The following is a 23,518-nucleotide window of genomic DNA, read 5'->3' as shown; positions in this document are numbered from 1 at the left end:
TTTTATTTCTCCATACAAATTGAATATTCTTATGCTAACAATTCTTAGCTTCAAAAATGAACTGGAAACATGATTAGAAGAAAATACTCATATTATTTATGAGAATTTTCCACAGAAAAGCCATCCTTATTTAATTTTTGCAGACCTAGGGTTTGAATTCAGGGCCTCACATTTGGTAGGCAGGCACCCTACCATTTGAGACACTGGGCTAGTCCCAGAAAAGCCTTCCTTAAAACTTGAACAGATTGAAAGCTGTGTCCAACTGCTAAATTTAAGTTCTCCTCTGACTACTACATTCCTTAATTTACCATGATAAAAACACAATTCCCATAATCAATTTCAGAGAGAAAATCACTTTATAGTCCAACCAGATGGTCTTGGAATTGAGGCTGCAATAAGCATAATGAACTGTAAGCCCCTAGATAAGCACAACCAAAGAAGAAAAAGTTGGCATTATTTATTCACTCAACTAGTAGTTACTCATCAAGTGAGCAAAAATGGCAAAGGAAGGAATTCTGAAAATCCTCTCCAAAAAAGCAATGAGAACACTGGCAAAAGTCGTCAGTATGGAAAACCAGAGTTTTGGTAACACTTCCTGCTCAGGCAGTGCACATACATGAGTCACAGTGCAAGGCCTGGGGTTCCCCAGGTAGAGAGCTAACCAAGATTAGCAAGAAGAAAACACGGAAAGGACTCATCCTCAAAGGTGAGATGGGCGACTCCTCAGTTTCTTTCAGGAAACCTTATATTCTGCCTTCCACAAAAGGGAGAAAAGGAGGCAAGTTCCTTCCACACAATCCTCCTGAGTTGGTCCAGCCAACAGAAGGTCATCTGCATACTGGAGGAGTGTGCAGACATGCTAGTCAACTGAGAAAGCCTTTAGATTGGATGCCAAAGCAGTCCCAAAGACAGTGGAAGAGTTTTTGAAGCATTGTAGCAACCAAATCCCAGTCAATTGTCCCTTCTCTCCAGTACTAGGACTTTCCCATTGGAAGGCAAAGATGGGTTGGCTCTGTGGGGCCAGGTGGATGCAGAAAAATGTGTCCTTAATATCCAGGCAGATAAAGAACTTTGCCTCAGCTGGGATAAGGCCCAAAAGCATGTATGGGTTTGGGACCACAAGGTGTAAACTAACAGTAGTTGAGTTGACTGCACAGAGGTAGTCTGTCTAGGTGAGCTTATGAGTTTAGATGATGGACTGCATTACATCAATCATAGCCTGAGACTTTTCCAAGAAGGAGGGGGTACAGTGGCACATAAGGGGGCGGGTCTCTTTGTGGTCCCCCACTAATATGGGTTTCTCTGGCTTTTTACATTTTCCCTGCACTTGGAAGCTGCGGCCACCATGACCCTACATGCTTCCTCTAGGTGGGGCTTTAGCCATGTGGACCAACTGAGGACTGCATTCTGACAGCAATCAATAAAAGGAAACTAATCTGGGTGTCCAGGATCCCCTACAACCACTTCAAAAACTACTGACTATAAGCCTATCTAATGACCCCTCCAAGGGTCATCCTACACCAAAAGCAGGCCAGTCTATTTCACAGAAGGTCCTAAATTTGCCAGGAGTCAATTTGACTCCGTGATCTCTATTAAATTCCTTTTTAAAGTTCTTAAGCATGCACTCTAGAGGGGTGTTCTGACTCTGACCTCCTCCCATTCCTCCACTTACCAGACATCAAGACAGAGACAGAGACAGACAGAGACAAAAGGAACGAGGACCGTGGAGAGGAGATAAGGGGTCCTCCTCTCTGGCACACAGGGGAAAACAAATAACACCACTCACTTCATCAGTCTCCAGCTGCTCCCCTCACAGGGATTTAGGCATCACTTAGCCGTAGTGAGTCCTTATAAGCCCTGGACCAGTTCTCCCCACTTTGAACCTGTTAGGGCTCACCCTGGACCACATGAGCTTACCACAGACCCTGGTGATCAGGACTCTGCATTCACTTTACAGCTGGGCTGCATCTCAGGCTTGCACTTTCACCCTGTTCCCTGAACCCAAGAGACACAGTTTCACCCCAAAAGGCAGTTACTAGGGTGTCTCTGTTGGGAGTTGATCAGACTCCCCTTCTTCCTCCAGAGGCAGGCCTGAATTCAAACCCAGGTTCTTACCACTCTGATAAGTGGGACACCCAAGTTGGTTCCTGAGCCTTTCCAGGTTCCTTTATGTGACCAAAACTCGCCTCCTCAGTTCACCAGGAGAGAGGCTCCCTCCCCTTAGATCAACACAGTCTGGTGACACCTGCAAGGGCCCCAGCAAGGCCAGGGACACTGAGTCAGCAACAAGGAGGTGAAAACACCACCCTCTGAATCCTCCCAGACAAGCCCCCAGAAAATCTTTCAAAAAGCAAATTTATTAAGCATGCCAGCAGCAACTCAGCAGACTCAAGTCCAAAAGGCTGATCCCCAAGAACAAAGTGGGCTTTCCCTATGTACCATTTAGAGGAGCTTGCAGAAATGGGGGATACAGCTCATCCCATACATGGACACATTATTTCACTGGCTATTTTAACTGCTGGGGCAAGGTGTCCCTTCTCTGGTCTCACCCCAGGTACTACTTGACAGTCCTCAAATCTGGTTTTGTTCGTTTGTTTCACTGTTGCACTCATTATCTCTCATTATTGTACTCATTATCTCCCTCATTGCCTCTCATTATCTCCCTTCCCCTCTCTGCCTTCCTGCCACAAAAGTATAAGACTATAAGGGCTGGTGGAATGGCTCAAGTAGTAGAGTGTCTGCCTAGCAAGCCTGAAGCCCTGGATTCAAAGCTTGGTTCTGCCACAAAAGAAAAGAAAGAGATGGGGACTACCATTTTGAGTCTTTACTCTCATTTCCTGCATGGGAAGCAGGAAAAATTTCTCTCTCTCTCTCTTTTTTTTTTCATTTCTCTCCACTTTTATCCTGTTATACTAAATTCCTGTCCTAAAATTTTTCTCTATTGCTTTTACTACATTTTTGTATCTTGCCTGAATTTGTCTCTTTCTGAATGCAAGAACCATGGTATACAATGCTGCTAAAATTTCTGGTAACACTAAGAAGGAAGTAAGGAACTAAAAAGCAAAAGCAAATCAAGCATGATATCTGGTTTTTTTTATTGCTGCATATGGCAGGCATTTAATAACATTTATTACATGAATAAATAAAAAACTAAGGAGTTTTTCTTGTCTTCTGCTTGCTTTTTCAGGAATAAGAAGACTTTCACATTCACATAGCCTTGATTCTAAGAAAATACAGTCCAATCAATTATAAATACATACAATCCCAAGTACTGAGCATTGGAACTTGGTTTTGCCTATAGTAGATAAAAGGAACTTCTAAAATTATAAGAGGCACTCAAATTGCTTTTGCTGAAGAGCACTGACTCTTTACTTGGGTACATGAATTAACTAAAAACAGAAGCTTGGCATCCCTGCTCCATTTTGTATCTTTGCTCTGATCCATTCTCTTTGCAGTCATTTTTCAATCACCTTGGATTCCAGAAAGGACAGAACTAATAACATCTTTATGACAAGGGATGGAAACTTTTCATAAGGAACAGTGGAGTCTTGCAGAACAGATCACCCCTCCAAATAAGAACAATTACCTATAATGATGAGGATGCACCCTGCCACAAGAGTAATCATTTCATGGGAATTAGATTGCTCCCCTCAAGTGCTAACATTTTCTCTGGAACCCCTCTGGGAACCCTTGGACTGAGATAATAGTCAACTGGAACACACCGGTGACTAGGACTGTTTAACTATGAATACCTTTGTCCCCTGCCTCCAGTTCTTTTGTCTACTTAAACCTATAGCTCATGTCAGTACCCCAGAAGATGGCTGAAAATAGGCTGAGTGCTTACTCTGCCTCTTCCCACAACATGTCCCAAGTAGTATAATGAATCTCCTTTCTCTGCCTTCACCATGCTTCTTTATTTGGCATTTTGAGGAGGGTGGATGGAGCTGGCATAAGGAATCTCAAGAGTTTGAGCCCTTGGTACAAAACTTCAGTTTCAAAATCAGATCATGAACACTAGTGGTCCCAAATTTTTGGAGGCACTATTTCTATAATTAATTCTACTCCTTCCAATCACTTTATTTATAATTTATTTGTAATGTGAGTAAATTATTAGAAGACCCATAAGTACCTGAAATTTTTAGGAGAAATACAAGTGAGGAAAGTTCTGTCAAGGGTAAAAAATAAAAGAAATTTAACACCAACAGAAAATGCACACACACACACACACACACACACAGGCATGAAATTAACATATATAGAGCTATGATTAACTGAAGTACAGAGCACTTACCCAGGAAAGATTTTTTGGAGAAAGGAGGGGTGACAAGCAAAATTATAATGAAGTGAGGAAGTTTAGCATAAAAATTTGGAGTAGACTCATTTGCTAATAGAACAAGCATCTAAATTCTTGAGCAAGAGAATAGCATGACAATAACAGTACTTAAGAGAGTTACTATAACAGTTATATGCAGAGAAAACTGGAGGTGGAGATTGAAAATTAGGATGTGGTAGTGATCCAGATTTTTAATGCCTTTTGTATACCTTTATGATTGTGCTATGTAGGGATACATTGTGGCAATGTATCCCTACATAACGTAAGAACCTTTACAAAGGTTCTTACAATGTATCAACTATATCATACTTGAATTCACTCCCTCTACCATTCCCCTTCATCCTCCCTCCCCCATTCATTGAATAGTTACAACAGGTATCATTATTGAATTTACATGCATTTGTACACATTTTTTGCACTGTACTCACCTTCCTACCCCCTTTCCCACCACCTTCCCCCACACTGGTGCCAACCCACCCACTGGGCAGGACCTGTTCTGCCCTTCTGTTCTCCGATTTTGCAGAAGAGAAAGGATAAAAAGAAAAATATGACATTTTTGTTTGTTTGAGATAAAGGAGTTTCCTTGTGGTATTTCCATGTATATAGATATATGTTATACCCCCAACTCATTTATCTTCCCTAATTATCTACATTCTACTTTAGTCCCTTTCTTATGGTGGTTTCAGCCAGTTCAAGATTTCTATATTCATTCTTGTATAGAGAGTGTATCACCTATATTCAAGTTTGTAGTTTCCTTCTTTTACCCTACCCCTCCTGTGCATGACCTCCCCTTAGTGTGACCAGTGTTTCATTATATTGCTGCATTTGTATTAGGTCAATATTCCACATATGAGAGAAAACATGCAGCTTCAAGCCTTCTGAGTCTGGTTAACTTCACTTAAGATGATGTTCTCCAGTTCCAACTATTTACCCGCAAATGCCTTTTGTAAATTAAAAAAGAACTTCATATCTATACTATTGAGGAAAGGAAAAGATTCTGAAAAGACATAAATTCATATACACACCCCACCCTAAAATCAGTTAATATCAAAATCTTCTCTTCTATTTTTTGGAAGAATATTCTTTTTACCTGGGTCCTGAGAAGCTGAATAGGTAACATCATTCACAGTCTTAAGGAAATTTGAAAAATCCAGTATTCCATTAGCTACAGAAATGGTCCAGAAAGAGAAAGAAAAAAAAAAAACTCCATCAGCAAACAACACCCTAAACTTACTAAGAACATAAGATAAAAATGCAAAGCAAAAATGTGAACATAATTAACTGATACTAAAACAGCATTGCCTGTTCACAAGAGCAATATTATCACTCTATATAGATAATGTAAAAGAGAAAATTTACCTGAAAAAAACCTTACATATTATAATTAAATAATAAAGAGTGTTCTGTGGACTAAGATTGTAGATACTGCAGTACTTTTTACACAAGACTAGTTTTTATATTTATAATTAGGTGCAAAAAACTATGTGCAACATGCTAATTTTGCCTGCAAAGTGCTTAAACATAATAAGTTTTATTTTAAGAGGATAAAGTGATTTCACTGTGTTCTAGAAAAGCCCTATCTACCAGTGCTTCTAAATCTTTTGAAAAGCTTATGGATCTAACAAATTCAACAATAGTAAGGATGAATAGCAACTGAAATGTACATATTGTTTTGGAAAAGTAAAATGGCTCAAACACTTTACAAACACAATTTAGAAATTTCTTAAAAACTTAAATACACACCTACAATATTACCCAAACATTCTACTCCAGAGTATTTACTGAAGACAAATGAAAGCATATACCTGAAGACATACACATGAAATGTTTATACCAACTTTATTTGTAATACCCCAAACTGGAAACCAAATGGTTATCAATTAATGAATGGTTAAGAGAGAATCCAAGTGGTGACTGGGACACAGCCAAGCCTGCATGAGCTCCATGAACTAGGGACTTTCCTGAGATGCTGGAGACACACTTGGCTGAGGTAAACTACAAGGGAGGGCTGAAAGTATGGCACTCTAAACCCCTAGATCGTGGAAGGCTTCTCCATGCCACAATTTACTAAAAGAACACCTGGCCCACCAAGTCTCTGCCCCATAGGCCCATGGAGCCACTGCTCTACTCTGCTGGGCTCCCTGCCCCTCCAGCCCTGCCAGGACCCAACTGCGCATAGGACTGTACAGATCCACACCCTGACGGGACCCCCTGTCCCTTGGGCCTTGCCAGGCACCAGCTCCACATGAGACTGTGCAGATCCAATCCCCAGTGGGTTCCCTGCCCCTCGGGCACCCCACCCCTCGAGCCCCACCAGACCTCAGCTCTGCGTGGGACTGCTGGATACACACCCTGCCAGGATCCCTGCTCTTCAGGCCCTGCCAGGCCACAGCAACATGTGGGACTGCCAGGTTTCCCATCAGGAAACCCACCCCTCAGGCCCCTGCCCCTCAAACCCTGCCAGGCACCTGCCCACGTGAGACAGCTGGATCCCCACCCTGCTGGGATCCAGGCACCTTGAGACATGCCAGGCAACAGCTCTACAGCCTTGCCAGATAGCCACTCCACCAGGCTCCAGCTTGTCAGGCCACCACAGGTTGGCTCCAAACCTGCCTGAGGGACACAGACAGGACTGGATGCTAAAGGATTAACATCATCTCTCCCATTTTTTCACTTTTTTTTTTCTTTCTTTCTTTTATCTTTCCTTCTCTTTCTCTTTCTCTCTTGGTTTTATTAGTATTAATATTGTAACCCAGCTAATACTAAATTACATATTGTCCAGGGATGGAAATGGTACCTAGTGGAATTATAGGTAGACAAAAAAGGGATGGAAACCATTCTCCCCCTAAAAATGAACTGGTACAGGATTTAGAGCAAAATAAAGAAAATGGATACCCAGACCCAGACTCTAACAAAAAAAATAAACTATACCAATGAACACAACAAAGACCACAAAAACACTCTGAAAGAAGAAATCCTGCAAGTAATTAATGAGAATTTCATAGAGATGTTACTAGACATGGTCAACCAAAATGTACAGGAGGCACTCAAGAAATTCCAAGACAACAAAAATAAAGAATATGAGAAAACACAGACACAAATAAATGAAATCATAGGTGCCCTAAATAAACACCAAACTGAAATAGAGAACACCCTAAACAGAGAGATAAATGAATTAAGGTTGAAAATTGACAATATTAAAAAAGAAGTAACCCACTATATGGAAAACCTCAGAAAAAAGAATGAAACAGAAATACAAAACAAAATGGAAGCCCATTCCAGCAGAATAGAACAAACAGAAGACAGAATCCCAGAACTTGAAAATGAAATGGCAATTAAGGAAAAACTGAAGAACTATGAATTAAACAACTCAAGACTTTTGAAAAGAAAATGCAAGAACTCACTGACTCCATAAAAAGACAAAACCTGAGAATCATGGGCATTGAAGAAGGAGAAGTTGTGAAAGTAAAAAGAATGTGTAATATATTCAATAAAATAATAACAGAAAATCTAGAGAAAACTATGCCCATTCAGGTACAGGAAGCCTCCAGAACACTGAACATACCTGACCAAAATAGAACTATCCCATGACATATTATCATTAAAACAACAAGCACAGAGACTAGAGAAAGAATATTGAAGGCTGTAAGAGAGAAAAAAATAACATACAAAGGCAAACCCATCAAAATCACAGCAGAATTCTCAAAAGAAATATTAAAAGCAAGAAGAGTTTGGGGAGAGATCTTCCGGGCACTGAATGAAAATAACTTCAACCCTAGGATACTCTACCCAGCAAAATTATCATTCAAAATAGATGGAACAATAAAAGTCTTCCATGGTAAGCAGAAACTAAAACAATATATGACACCAAGCCACCACTACAAAAGATTCTCCAAGGAATTCTGTGCACAGATAATGAAAGCAAACAAAACCATGAAAGAGCAGGCAATACAAACCACAGGAGAAGAAAAGGCAAGAAAGTAGAGAGTAACATTGATTCAGCTACACACAATCAATCCCTTAATCAACAAAGACAACTACATGAAAGGGATCATGACATACCTATCAATACTAACACTAAATGTTAATGGACTAAATTCCCTCATCAAAAGACACTGATTGGCAAACTGGATAAAAAAGGAAGATCCAACAATCTGCTGCCTACAGGAGACCCACCTCATCGATGGAAATAAGCACTGGCTGAAAGTGAAAGGCTAGAAGAAGATTTATCAAGCCAATGCCCCCCAAAACAGGCAGGGGTAGCAGTACTTCTCAGACAAAGTAGACTTCAAACTTACATTGATCAAACAAGATAAAGAAGGACACTCCATACTAAAAAAAGGGGAAATACACCAAAAGGAAATAACAATTATCAACCTATATGCACTCAACATGAATACACCCAATTTCATCAAACATACTCTGAAGGACCTAAAAACATATATAAACTCCAACACAGTGGTAGTGGGAGACCTTAATACCCCCTTATCACCAATATATAGGTCATCCAAACAAAAAATCAATACAGAAATCCTAGAACTAAATCACACCATAGATCAAATGGATCTAGCTGATGTCTACAGAATATTTCATCCAACATCTGCACAATATACATTCTTCTCAGCAGCCCATGGAACCTTCTCCAAAATTGATCATATCTAGGGCACAAAGCTAGCCTCAGCAAATATAAGAAAACAGAAATAATCCCATGCATTCTCAACAATAAAAACAGCAGTAAAAAACATGCAAACAATTGGAAGCTAGACAACACATTGCTCAATGATCAATGGGTCACTGATGAAATAAAAGAGGAAATTAAAAGGTTCCTGGAAGTTAATGAAGATGAAAACACAACCTACCAGAAACTATGGGACACAGCAAAGGTAGTCCTAAGAGGAAAGTTTATAGCCATGAGTGCATATATTAAAAGGACAGAAAGATCTCAAGTCAATGACCTAATACTACAGCTCAAACTCTTAGAAAAACAAGAACAAGCAAATCACAAAACAAGCAGAGAGAAAGAAATAATTAAAATAAGGGTTGAAATCAATGAAATAGAAACCAAAAAAATCATATAAAGAATCAATGAAACAAAAAGATGGTTCTTTGAAAAAATAAATAAGATTGACAGACCCCTGGCAAACCTGACTAAAATGAGGACAGAAAAAACCCAAATCAGTAAAATTAGAAATGCGAAAGGGGAGATAACAACAAACACCATGGAACTCCAGGAAATCATCAGACTACTTTGAGAGCCTATATGCTAATAAATTTGAAAATTTTGAAGAAATGGACAGATTTCTAGAAACTTACAACCATGCAGAACTGAACCAAGAGGATATTAATCACCTGAATAGATCTATAACACAAAAAGAAATTGAAGCAGCAATCAAGAGTCTCTCAAAAAAGAAAAGTCCAGGACCTGATGGATTCACTGCTGAATTCTATCAGATGTTTAAAGAAGAACTAATACCAACCTTCCTTAAACTCTTCCATGAAATAGAATGGGAAGGAACACTGCCTAACTCATTTTATGAAGCCAATATTACTCTCATCCCAAAACCAGACAAAGACACCTCCAAAAAGGAGAACTACAGGCCAATTTCCTTAATGAATATTGATGCAAAACTTCTCAATAAAATAATGGCAAACCAAATCCAATAACACATCAGAAAGATCATACACCATAACTAAGTCAGCTACATCCCAGGGATGCAGGGGTGGATCAACATATGCAAATCTATAAATGTAATACAGAACATCAATAGGAGCAAAGACAAAAACCACTTGATCATCTCAATAGATGCAGAAAAAGCCTTCGACAAGACCCAACACCACTTCATCATAAAAGCTCTAAGAAAACTAGGAATAGAAGGAATGTACCTCAACATTGTAAAGGCTATATATGATAAGACTACAGCCAACATCATACTTAATGGTGAAAAACTGAAGCCATTCCCCCTAAAATCAGGAATGAGATAAGGGTGCCTACTATCCCCACTCCTATTCAATGTAGTACTGGAATTTCTAGTCAGAACAATTACACAAGAAGAAGAAATAAATGGAATACAAATAGGTAAAGAAACTGTCAAAATATCCTTATTTGCAGACAATATGATCCTATACTTTAAAGACCCAAAAAACTCTACCCAAAAACTCTTAGACACCATAAACAGCTATAGCAAGGTGGCAGGATACAAAATCAACTTACAAAAATCATTAGCTTTTCTATACACCAACAACAAACAAACTGAGAAAGAATATATGGAAACAATAACATTCACAACAGCCTCAAAAAAATCAAATACCTAGGAGTAAATGTAACAAAGGATGTGAATGACCTCTACAAAGAGAATTACAAACTCCTGAAGAAAGTGATCGAGGAAGACTACAGAAGATGGAAAGATCTTCGTGCTCATAGATCAGTAGAATCAACATAGTAAAAATGGCTATACTACCGAAAGCAATCTATGTGTTTAATGCAATTCCCATCAAAATCCCAATGATATTCATCACAGAAATTGAAAAATCTACCCTAAAGTTCATTTGGAAACACAAGAGACCGCAAATAGCCAAGGCAATACTGAGCAAAAAGAGCAATGCTGGAGGGATCACAATAACTGACTTCAAACTATGTTACAAAACAATAGCAATAAAAAACAGCATGGTACTGGCACAAAAACAGATATGAAAACCAGTGGAACAGAATAGAGGACCCGGATATGAATCCACACAACTATACCCACCTCATTTTCGACAAAGGTGCCAAAAATATATGTTGGAGAAAAGACAGCCACTTCAAGAAATGTTTCTGGGAAAAGTGGTTACCCATCTGCAAGAAACTGAAACTAGATCCATGTCTATCACTTTCTACTAGTTTCAACTCAAAATGGGTCAAGGACCTTAATATCAGACCTGAAACTCTGAATGTACTACAGGAAAGAGCAGGAAACACTCTGGAACTAATAGGTATAGGCAAGGACTTCCTGAATAGAGCCCCAGCAACCCAGCAACTAAGAGAACAGATGGACAAATGGGACTTCATAAAATTAAAAAGCTTCTGCACAACAAAAGAAATGGTCTCTAAACTGAAGAGACCACCCATAGAGTGGGAGAAAATATTCACCAGCTGTACATCAGACAAGGGACTGATAACCAGAACACACAGAGAACTTAAGAAACTAAAGTCTCCTAAAATCAATGAACCAATTAAGAAATGGGCAACTGAACTTAACAGAACTTTCTCAAAAGAAGAAATTCAAATGGCCAAAAAACACATGAAAAAATGCTCACCATCTCTAGCCATAAAGGAAATGCAAATCAAAACCACACTAAGATTCCACCTCACCCCTGTTAGAATAGCCATCATCAAAAACACCAACAACAACATATGTTGGCAAGGATGTGGGAAAAAGGAACCCTCATACTCTGCTGGTGGGAATGCAAGCTTGTGCAACCACTCTGGAAAAAAATTTGTAGGCTTCTTAAAAATCTAAACATAGTCTTGCCATATGATCCAGCAATCCCACTACTGGGGATATACCCAAAGGAATGCAACACAGGTTACTCCAGAGGCACCTGCACACCCATGTTTATTGCAGTGCTATTCACAACAGCCAAGTTATGGAAACAACCAAGATGCCCCACTATTGATGAATGGATCAAGAAAATGTGGTACTAGTACACAATGGAATTTTACTCAGCCATGAGGAAGAATGAAATCTTATCATTCGCAGGTAAATGGATGGAACTGGAAGAACATCATTCTGAGCAAGGTTAGCCAGGCTCAGAAGACCAAAAATTGTATGTTCTCCCTCATATGCGGACTTTAGATCTAGGGCAAATGCCGCAATGTTGTTGGCCTGGGATCACGTGGCAAGGGGAGAGCACATACAGGAGATATAGGAATAGATAGAAAACCCAAAACATGATAGTGTTTGATGTCCCCACTCCAGAGGAACTAATACAGAAACCTTAAAGCGACAGAGTTAACACGAGAAGGGGATCAGGAACCAGTGTAAAGACAAGTTAGAGATGAATCAACATGGGTTGTAATACATTTGTACATGAAAGCAATGCTAGGAATCTTTCTATATAGCTATCCTTAACTCAACTAGCAAAAATGCTTTGTCTTCCTTATTATGCTTATGTCTTTTCTTCAACAAAATTAGAGATAAGGGCAGAACAGGTTCTGCCTGGAAGTGAGGCGGGGAGGGGGAGAGTTGGTGGGGGACGGTGGGCAGGGGGGAGAAACGACCCAAACAATGTATGCACATGTGAATAAATGAATAATAATAATAATAATAAAAGAATGGTTAAAGAAATTATTGTATATCCATATAGATGGATATAAAAAGGAATAAATTATTGGCACACATAAATTATATTGGATAAATCTTAATATAACTTGAGTGAAAGAAACAAGACCAAAAACATGAGTAAATAATGCATACTCCATTTATATAAAATTCTAGAAAATACAAGATAATCTATGGTGACAGTAGCAGATTGGTGTTTACCTGGAGATGGGGTGGACTGAAAAAGCAAGTGAAGGCTTAAAAGAGATATCACAAAACTGGGGATGGTGGATGTACTCATTATATTGAATTTAAGGCTTGTTTCAGAGGTGTACACTTTAAATACATACATCTTATATGTCAATGATACTTCAATGAAGCTATATGCAAACTATTTAAAAATATAGTACAAGAGAGGACTTCATATTTTTCTTCAATTTCTTAACAAAAACTCTTGAGAAGGCAATGACACAGATTCTGACGCAGAAGAAAATGACAACTTTAGCAGCTAGCTACAAATGTCAGGAATTTTGTTAAAATCAATGTGGAAGCAATGAATTATGGTATGTGAAGATTATTTCTTTTTAAAAAGTTTTTATTAGACTATGATAGTTATACCGGGGGTTTCATTCTGACATTTCCATATATATGGAATTTTTTGGCTCATTCCCTCCTTTAATCTCCCTCTTCTCCCACTCCCCTTCTTGAAATGACTTTGGCAGATTTCAGTTTCCGTATTCTACATGTATAGAAATAACCTCGATCATATTCACCCTCTTTTACCTTCTTCATTTACCCTCTTTCTCCCACTATTACCCTCCCCTTAATATAACCTGTATTACATCCTTGTCCTTCATTGTTTTAGTGTCTCTTCATTATTTAGAGGGGTTTTGCCTTGGTATCTTACCTGTAAATATACTGTACTTTAGTCAGTCAAACCCCCTCTATTACTCTTCCTTATCCTTTACCCCTACCTCATATTGTTCAACAGTTTTCAGTGTGTTTCACTGTGCCTTGTTCATACTTAGTTGTGATATATTTCAGTATTATTCACTGCCTATCAGTCTTTTCTCCTTTTCCTCTTCTAACAGTCTTAGTCTCCTCTAAGTCCCACTTTTGGATATATGATGTTTGCTATATATGATAATGCTTATATCTGCATTTGGATCTATCTTCTACATGAGAGAAAACATGTGAACTTTGTCTTTCTGAACCTGGCTTGCATTACTTAACACAATGTTCTCCAGTTCCATCCATTTACCTGCAAACAACAAAATTTCATTCTTCTTTAAGTCTGAAAATATTCCACTGTATACAAATATCACATTTTCTTTTTTTATTCTTTTTATTTTATTCATATGTGCATACAATGTGTTTGGGTCATTTCTCCCCCCTTCCCCCAACCCCCTCCCTTACTCTCCCCCCCCCCAGCTCCCTCCCTTACCCACCCTTACCCCTTGCTACCTGGCAGAAACTATTTTGCCCTTATCTCTAATTTTATTGAAGACAGAGTATAAGCAATAATAGGAAGGACCAAGGGTTTTTGCTAGTTGAGATAAGGATAGCTATACAGGAAGTTGACTTTCATTGATTTCCTGTACTATATTCTAAGTTGATTCTTATCGAACTAACCTTTTCTCTAGTTCCTGGTCCCCTTCTACTATTGGCCACAGTTGCTTTAAAGTATCTGCTTTAGTTTCTCCACGTTGAGGGCAATAAATGCTATCTAGTTTTTTAGGTGTCTTACCTATCCTCATACCTCCCTTGTGTGCTCTCGCTTTATCATGTGATCAAAGTCCAATCCCCTTGTTGTGTTTGCTCTTGATCTAATGTCCACATATGAGGGAGAACATACAATTTTTGGTCTTTTGAGCCAGGCTAACCTCACTCAGAATGACATTCTCCAATTCCATCCATTTACCTGCGAATGATAACATTTCATTCTTCTTCATGGCTGCATAAAATTGCATTGTGTATAAATACCACATTCTCTTAATTCACTCGTCAGTGGTGGGGCATCTTGGCTGTTTCCATAACTTGGCTATTATGAATAGTGCCGCAATAAACATGCGTGTGCAGGTGCCTCTGGAGTAACTTGACTCACATTCTTTTAGTTACATCCCCAAGAGTGGTATTGCTGGATCATATGGTAGATCAATATTTAGATTTTTAAGTAGCTTCCAAATTTCATTCCCGAGTGGTTGTACTAGCTTACATTCCCACCAGCAGTGTAAGAGGGCTCCTTTTTCGCTGCATCCTCACCAACACCTGTTGGTGGTGGTGTTTTTGATGATGGCTATTCTAACAGGGGTGAGGTGGAATCTTAGTGTGGTTTTAATTTGCATTTCCTTTATCACTAGAGATGGTGAGCATTTTTTCACGTGTTTTTTTGGCCATATAAACTTCTTCTTTTGAGAAAGTTCTGTTAGTTCACTTGCCCATTTCTTTATTGGTTCATTAATTTTGGGAGAATTTAGTTTTTTGAGTTCCCTATATATTCTGGTTATCAGTCCTCTGTATGATGTGTAGCTGGCAAATATTTTCTCCCACTCTGTGGGTGGTCTCTTCAGTTTAGAGACCATTTCTTTTGTTGAGCAGAAGCTTTTTAGTTTTATGAAGTCCCCTTTATGCTGTCTCTTAGTTGCTGAGCTCCTGGGGTTCCATTAAGAAAGTTCTTGCGTATACCTATTAATTCCAGAGTATTTCCTACTCTTTCCTGTACCAACTTTAGAGTTTGGGGTCTGATATTAAGATACTTGATCCATTTTGAGTTAATATTCGTATAGGGTGATATACATGGAACTAGCTTCAGTTTTTTGCAGACAGCTAACCAGTTTTCCCAGCAGTTTTTGTTGAAGAGACTGCTTTTTCTCCATTGTATACTTTTAGCACTTTGTCAAAGACAAGTTGGTTAGAGCTGTGTGGCTTCATATCTGGGTCCTCTATTCTGTTCCACTGGATTCATGTTTGTTTTTGTGCCAGTACCATGCTGTTTTTATTGTTATTGCTTTGTAATATAGTTTGAAGTCAGGTATCGTGATACCTCCAGCATTGTTCTTTTGACTGAGTATTGACTTGGCTATTCGTGGCCTCTGGTGTTTCCATATAAATTTAACGGTAGATTTTTCAATCTCTTTAATGAATGTCATTGGAATTTTGATGGGAATTGCATTAAACATGTAGCTTACTTTTGGGAGTATAGACATTTTTACTATGTTGAGTCTACCAATCCATGAGCATGGGAGATCTCTCCACTTTCTATAGTCTTCCTCAATCTCTTTCTTCAGAAGTTTATAGTTTCCCTTGTAGAGGTCGTTCACATCCTTTGTTAAGTTTACACCTAGGTATTTGATTTTTTTTGAGGCTACTGTGAATGGAATTGTTATCATATATTCTTTCTCAGTTTGTTCGTTATTAGTGTATAGAAATGCTAATGATTTTTCTATGTTGGTTTTATATCCTGCTACCTTGCTATAGCTATTGATGGTGTCTAGGAGCTTCTGAGTAGAGTTTTTTGGGTCTTTAAGGTATAGGACCATATCATCTGCAAATAGGGATATTTTGGCAGTTTCTTTACCTATTTTTATTTCTTTTATTCCTTCTTCTTGCCTAATTGCTCTGGCTAGGAATTCCAGTACTATGTTGAATAGGAGTGGAGATAGTGGGCATCCTTGTCTCATTCCTGATTTTAGAGGGAATGGTTTCAGTTTTTTCGGTTAAGTATAATGCTGGCTGTAGGTTTGTCATATATAGCTTTTATGATGTTGAGGTACTTTCCTTCTAGTCCTAATTTTCTTAGAGCTTTTAGCATGAAATGGTGTTGGATCTTATCAAAGGCTTTTTCCGCATCTATTGAGATGATTAAGTGGTTTTTGTCTTTGCTTCTGTAATGTGGCTTATTACGTTTATTGACTTTTGTACGTTGAACCACCCCTGCATTCCTGGGATGAAGCCTACTTGGTCGTGGTGAACGATCTCTTTGCTGTGTTGTTGAATTCGGTTTGCCATTATTTTATTGAGGATTTTTGCATCAATGTTCATTAAGGAGATTGGCCTATAGTTCTCCTTTTTGGAGGTGTCTTTGCCTGGTTTGGGGATAAGTGTAATACTGGCTTCATAAAATGTGTTAGGCAGTTTTCTTTCCCTTTCTATTTCATGGAACAGTCTAAGGAGGGTTGGTATCAGTTCTTCTTTAAAGGTCTGATAGAATTCAGCAGAGAATCCATCAGGATCTGGACTTTTTTTTGGGGGGAGACTCTTGATTGCTGCTTCCATTTCATTTTGTGTTATAGATCTATTCAGGTGATTAATATCCTATTGGTCCAGTTTTGGATGATCATATGTATCTAGAAATCTGTCCATGTCTTTAAGATTTTTGAATTTATTTGAATATATGTTCTCAACGTAGTCTCTGATGATTTCCTGGACTTCATGGTGTTTGTTGTTATCTCCCCTTTTGCATTCCTGATTCTACTAATTTGGGTTTTTTCTCTCCTCATTTTAGTCAGGTTTGCCAGGGGTCTGTCGATCTTGTTTATTTTTTCAAAGAATCAACTTTTTGTTTCATTAATTCTTTGTATGGTTCTTTTGGTTCCTATTTCATTGATTTCAGCTCTTATTTTCATTATTTCTCTCTATTTGTTTTGGGATTTGCTTGTTCTTGCTTTTCTAGGAGTTTGAGATGTATCATTAGGTCATTGATTTGGGATCTTTCAGTCTTTTTAATATATACACTCATGGCTATAAACTTTCCTCTCAGGACTGCCTTTGCTGTGTCCCATAGGTTCTAGTAGGTTGTATTTTCATTTTCATTGACTTCCAGGAACCTTTTAATTTCCTCTTTTATTTCATCAATGACCCATTGTTCATTAAGCAGTGAGTTATTCAGTTTCCAGCTGTTTGCATGTTTTTTGTCTTTATTTTTGTTGTTGAGTTCTAGTTTTATTGCATTGTGATCACATAGAATGCATGGTATAATTACTATTTTCTTATATTTGCTGAGGCTTGCTTTGTGCCCTAGGATATGATCTATTTTGGAGAAGGTTCCGTGAGCTGCTGAGAAGAATGTATATTGTGTAGAAGTTGGATGAAATGTTCTGTAGACATCAACTAGGTCCATTTGATCAATGGTATATTTTAGATCTAGGATTTCTTTATTGATTTTTTAGTTGGATGACCTATGTATTGATGATAATGGGATGTTAAAGTCTCCTACTACCACTGTGTTGGAGTTAATATGTGCTTTTAGGTCTTTCAGGGTATGTTTGATGAAATTGGGTGCATTGACATTGGGTGCATATAGGCTTATGATTGTTATTTCCTTTTGGTCTATTTCCTCTTTTATTAGTATGGAATGTCCTTCTTTATCTCATTTGATCAATGTAGGTTTGAAGTCTACTTTGTCCAAGATAAGTATTGCTACTCCTGTCCATTTTTGGGGGCCATTGTCTTGGTAAATCTTCCAGCCTTTCATCCTAAGCCTATTCTTACTTCTGTCGGTGAGATGGGTCTCCTGTAAGCAACAAATTGTTGGATCTTCCTTTTTAATCCAGTTTGTCAAACAGTGCCTTTTGATGGGGGAATTAAGTCCATTAACATTAAGTGTTAGTACTTATAAGTATGTGGTTATTACTGTCATTTGGTTGTCTTAGTTGTTTGAAGGTTTGATTGTGTGTACCTAAGTTGAGGCTACTCTCTACTTGCTTGCTTTTTCTTTTCCTGTAGTTTGGTGCTGCCTGCCCTTTCATGGTTATGTTGGGTTTCACTTTCTGTGTGCAGAATCCCTTGAGGAATCTTTTGTAGTGGTGGCTTGGTGGTCACATATTATTTTAGTTTCTATATATCATGGAAGACTTTTATTGCTCCATCTATTTTGAATGATAGTTTTGCTGGGTAGAGTATCCTAGGGTTGAAGTTTTCATTCATTGCCCAGATCTCACCCCAAGCTCTTCTTGCTTTTAATGTTTCTGTTGAGAAGTCTACTGTGATTTTGATGCATTTACCTTTGTATGTTATTTGTTTTTTCTCTCTTATAGCCTTCAATATTCTTTCCCTAGTTTCTGAACTTGTTGTTTTAATGATGATATGTTGTGGGGTAGTTCTATTTTGATCTGGTCCATTTGGTGTTCTGGAGGCCTCTTGCATCTGTATGGGAACAGATTTCTCTAGATTTGGGAAATTTTCTGCTATTATTTTGTTGAATATATTACACATTCCCTTTTCTTGTACCTCTTCTCCTTCTTCAATGCCCATGATTCTCAGGTTTGGTCTTTTGATGGGGTCAGTGAGTTCTTGCATTTTCTTTTCACAGGTCTTGAGTTGTTTAACTAATAGTTTTTGGTTTTGCCTTTAATTACCATTTCATCTTCAAGTTCTGAGATTCTGTCTTCTGTTTATTCTATTCTGCTGGATTGGCCTTCCATTTTGTTTTGTATTTCTGTTTCATTCTTTTTTTCTGAGGTTTTCTGTATCCTGAGTCCTTTCCTCTTTAATGTTGTCTATTTTCATCCTGAGTTCATTTATCTCCTTATTTATTGTGTTGTTTCGCTTTGGTGTTTATACAGTACTTCTATGCTTTATTTTATTTCTTCTTGTGCTTTCTCAAATTCTCTATTTTTATTGTTTTTGAATTTCTTGAGTGTCTCCTGTACATTTTGGTTAACCATATCCAGTATCATCTCTAAAATAGTCATTGATTACCTGTGGGATTTCTTCTTTTAGATTATTCTTGTGGGCTTCATTGGGTTCTTTGGCATAGTTTATCTTTGTTTTGTTGGAGTCTTGATCTGAGTATCTGTTTTCTTCATTTCCCTCTGGTTCCTGTAGTAATTTTTTGCTGTGGGGAAACTGGTTTCCCTGTTTTTTCTGTCTTCCCATCATTGTCCTTGGTATTGTTATTGTCCCTGTACTGTGTGCAATTAAGTATTTTCTAGCTTAATAATAACGATGGTGATATTTAGAATGGAAGAGTGAGAGGAGAGGGAAGGCAAAGAAGGTAAAGAAAAAGGGAAAAACAAATAAATAGACAAGTAAAAAAAAAACAAAAAGTTTCAAAGATATAAACAGGGAGAGATAGTGTACTAATCAACAGTAAGCTCAACAGGCATTAGAGAAAGAGGATTGAAAAAAAATAAAATAAAGTAATAAGAAATAAAAAAATCTCCACGTTAAAATGCAATAAAGTTTCAGTATTAATAATTTTGGTGTTAGTCCCTCAGCCTCCAATCCTGGAGATGGTGTCTCACAAGTAGTTCTGTCGTTGTCTCATCAAAGGGGAGAAAAACAAAAAAAACCCAAAAAACAAACAAAAAAAAACACCACAAAGTGTCCCAAGTTCAAATGCAATACAGTTTCAGTAAGTTTTCAGCATGCAGCTGTAGTTCAGTTGTTGTCTCATCAAAGAAGAGAGAAAAAAAAAAAGAGTCTGCCCGCTGCTGGCAGCCTGTTGTTGCTGGAGGCTTTATTTATGCAGATATCAGGGATGAGCTTAACACTCACCTAGCCCCACAGGCTTTGTTTACTTAGAGTTCTCCTGGGCGCAACCGCCACTGTTACATGCTTTCCCCTTTCCAAGCACACTGGGGGAGGTGACGCTACACTCGCTTTCTCATGCCAGCTTGTTTATTTACAGTTCACATGGGAAGTGGGCCTTCCCCACCTCCTGTGGAGTTTTCCTCCCACCACTTTTACAAGCTTTCCCTCTCCTGGTTGCTAGGCAGGTGCCACCACTGCTCCTGCCTTCTTCAACAGGTTTGTTTATTTACAGTTCCATGGGGGATTGCCTCTCCCTGCCTCTTCGGCACTCAGGGCACCCTGTCCTCTTTACTATGTGTCTTTTTTGTTGTTGTTGCTTATTATTCAGTTTTTTTTTTCTATTTTCCCTGGGTGGGGGTCAGTCTGACCAGGGAGCTATGCTGATCTGGCCCAGGGTTGTCTGTGGGAGTACCGCGTGCCACTTAGCTCACCTTGTGGTCTGCATCTTCCCCAGCAGTCTGGGTGCTGGCGTCTGGCTGCACGAGAGCCCTCCTGGTTTCTCCATTTAACATGGAGTGGGAATGCTATGCGCTGGGTGGGGGTGTAGAGGAGTCAAAGTTTCACCTGTTCTTGGTGGTTTTTCCTATAAGTTGTATCTCCAGCATCTCTCCAATATATTACTTTAGGAGGCATGCTTTCTGCTTCCTCCCTCTAGTCACCATCTTGGAATGCCTTCCAGTCAATTGATTTTTGACAAAGGTACCTAGAACACACAATGGGAAAATGACAGTCTCTTCAATAAATGTTAGTGGGACAACTGGATATCCACATGCAGAAGAATGAAATTGGACTCTTGTCTCATACCATTTACAAAAATTAACTCAAAATAGACTTTAAAAAACTGTAAAACTACTGCAAGAAAACTCAGATGGAATGTTTTATGACATTGACTAGGCAATGATTTTTTAATGACCCTGAAAGTGCGAACCATAAAAGCAAAAATAAACTATTAGGATTTCATCAAACTAAAAAGATTCTGCAGCGCAAAGATAACAATTAACATAGTGAAGACACAACCCACAGGGTAGGAGAAAATATTTCCAAATCATACATCTAATAAAGGGTTATTTTCCAAAATATAAAAGGAACCCCAAAAGAAAGAAAATAATACAATTTTAAAATGAGCAAAAAAAATCTGTAGAGACAGTTCTCAAAAGAATATATATAAATGGTCAACCAGTTTGTATGAAAATGTTCAGACTGGTTCTAGTGGCTCACACTTGTAATCCTAACTACTCAGGAGGCAGAGATCAGGAAGATCACAATTCAAAGCCAGCCCTGGCAAATAGTTCATGAGATCTTATCTTGAAAATACTCAACATAAAAAAGGGCTGGTGCAGTGGCTCAAGTGGTAGAGTGTCTGCTTAGCAAAAATGAGATCCAGTTCCAACCCCAGTATTGCCAAAAAGAAAATAAAAAGTTCAACATCTCTAATTCTTAGGGAAATACAAATTAAAACTGCAATGAAGTATCACCTCATATTCATTCAAATAGCTATTATGAAAAGGATGAAAGATAACAAATGTTGGCAAGAATGTGGAATAAAGGAAACCCTGAACAATGTTGTGTTGATAACATAAATTAGTATAGCCATTTTGGAAAAAGAGTATGGAAAAAACTCTTTCCATGCATTTCTAGGTGTATATACAGAGTAAGTAAAATCAGTATGTTGAAGAGTTATCTGTACTCCCATGTTTATTCACAATAGCCAAGATATAGAACCAACCTAAGTATCCACAGAGATAAAGAAAGAAAGAAAATGTGATATGCGGACACAAAGGAATAATATACTGATTTAAAAGGAAGGAAATTCTGCTATTCACAACAACATGGATGGAACTGAAGGGTATTTATGCTACATGAAATAAGCCAGTCACTGTATGATCTTAACTTATATTTGGAATCTAAAAATGTTGATCTCTTAGAAACATAGTAGAAAAGTGCTTAGTAGAGGCTAGAAAGGAAGAGGAAGGTTAAAGAAAGGGAAGGTGTTGATCAAAGGGTTAAAGATTCAGTTAAACTGAAGGAGTAAGTTTTAGTGATATAATGTACTATATGGTGATTACAGTTTTTAATATTTTGTGCATCTCAAAATTGCTAAAACAATAAAACTTTAATGTTCATATAGAAAAAAATGCTAAGTTGCTGAGGTGATGGAAATGTTAATTAGCTTCACTGAATCAATCAATAATGCATACATAGCCAAAAATAAATGGTAATTAGCTTGATTGAATCAGGCAGTAATGTAGACATATATGAAAATATTACAATGTATCTTACAAATATATATTACATTAGTCATTATTAGACAATTTTTATTTGCCCATTTAAAAAATAATTTCATAAATTCAACAATGCTGGCAATGATGTGGATCAAAAGGAACTCTTTCACTGTTGGTGGGGATACAAAATGTTAAAGCACTTTTTAAACAGTTTAAATCCTTTGATCTCCTGAAAAATTATCCCCCAAAGTATTCCCATCATAAACCACAGAAGCTCTTTTAATATACAATTACATGGGTTGCTGTATGACAGTCCAAGATATGTCTCTCCAACTAAAATAGCTCAAGTCACCTCCATTATTAGACAAATGAGCAATAATACAAAAGAACTTCCTGTCGGAAAAAGAAAAATATAGAGAAAAAATCACATACCTGTTTAGGAGACTTAAGTAATTATATTTATACTTGAAGTTCTCTCTTTAATGTAACATTCAGAGTATAATACCTAAGGGGTGGCTGAGTGGCTCACATGGTAGAGTGCCTGTCTAGCAAGTGTGAGGCCCTGAGTTTAAACCCCAGTACTGCAAAATATGTATCTTCAGAGAATAATACCTAATAAACATCACCAACATAGATAGATAAAGGCTAGAAAAAGCAATTAGTAGATCATAAATCACAGGAGATTATCCATTCCCTTTAGTTTATCTTTTGTGATATAAGAAGTAGAGAAATGCATGAAGAGCAAAGAAATACAATTTTATTTATATATTCAAATAAGCCCTAAGAAGCAAAAGTGCTGAAATGGCAATTCCCATGTTACTGAATGTTTACTATGTGCTAGACATTATGATAAACTCTTTAACATGAATTATTTCATTATGCCTCACAACTACCCTTTATGGAATTGTCATTATTCCCATTTTACAAATAAGAAAAACTAAAACTTGGAGATATGAAGTTTCCCTAGATCACATAGCCAGCAAACAGTGGAATCACAATCTGAATTGAGGCAATCTAATTCCAAAGCTCAGTCTTCAGCGCCATACAACACTGCCTCTCAAAATAATACTATGCAAATAAAAGATGCTTCAATCTGCCCTTAAACCAAACACTTTCACTTTTTGCAAATGCAA

The 23,518-nt window shown here is 37.9% G+C and overlaps 1 pseudogene; it reads right to left on the bottom strand.

Moving 5' to 3' along the window:
• The window catches only part of LOC109693880 (RAD52 motif-containing protein 1-like), a 70,211-nt pseudogene extending 49,543 nt beyond the window's left edge, over nucleotides 1–20,668 (bottom strand).
• Between the last annotated feature and the right edge of the window lie 2,850 nt (nucleotides 20,669–23,518).

Source organism: Castor canadensis, chromosome 11, assembly GCF_047511655.1.
Source record: "Castor canadensis chromosome 11, mCasCan1.hap1v2, whole genome shotgun sequence".
Taxonomy (NCBI): Eukaryota; Metazoa; Chordata; class Mammalia; order Rodentia; family Castoridae; genus Castor; species Castor canadensis.
Note: the sequence above shows the minus strand (reverse complement) of the source record. Positions and strands in the feature narration are given on the sequence as shown.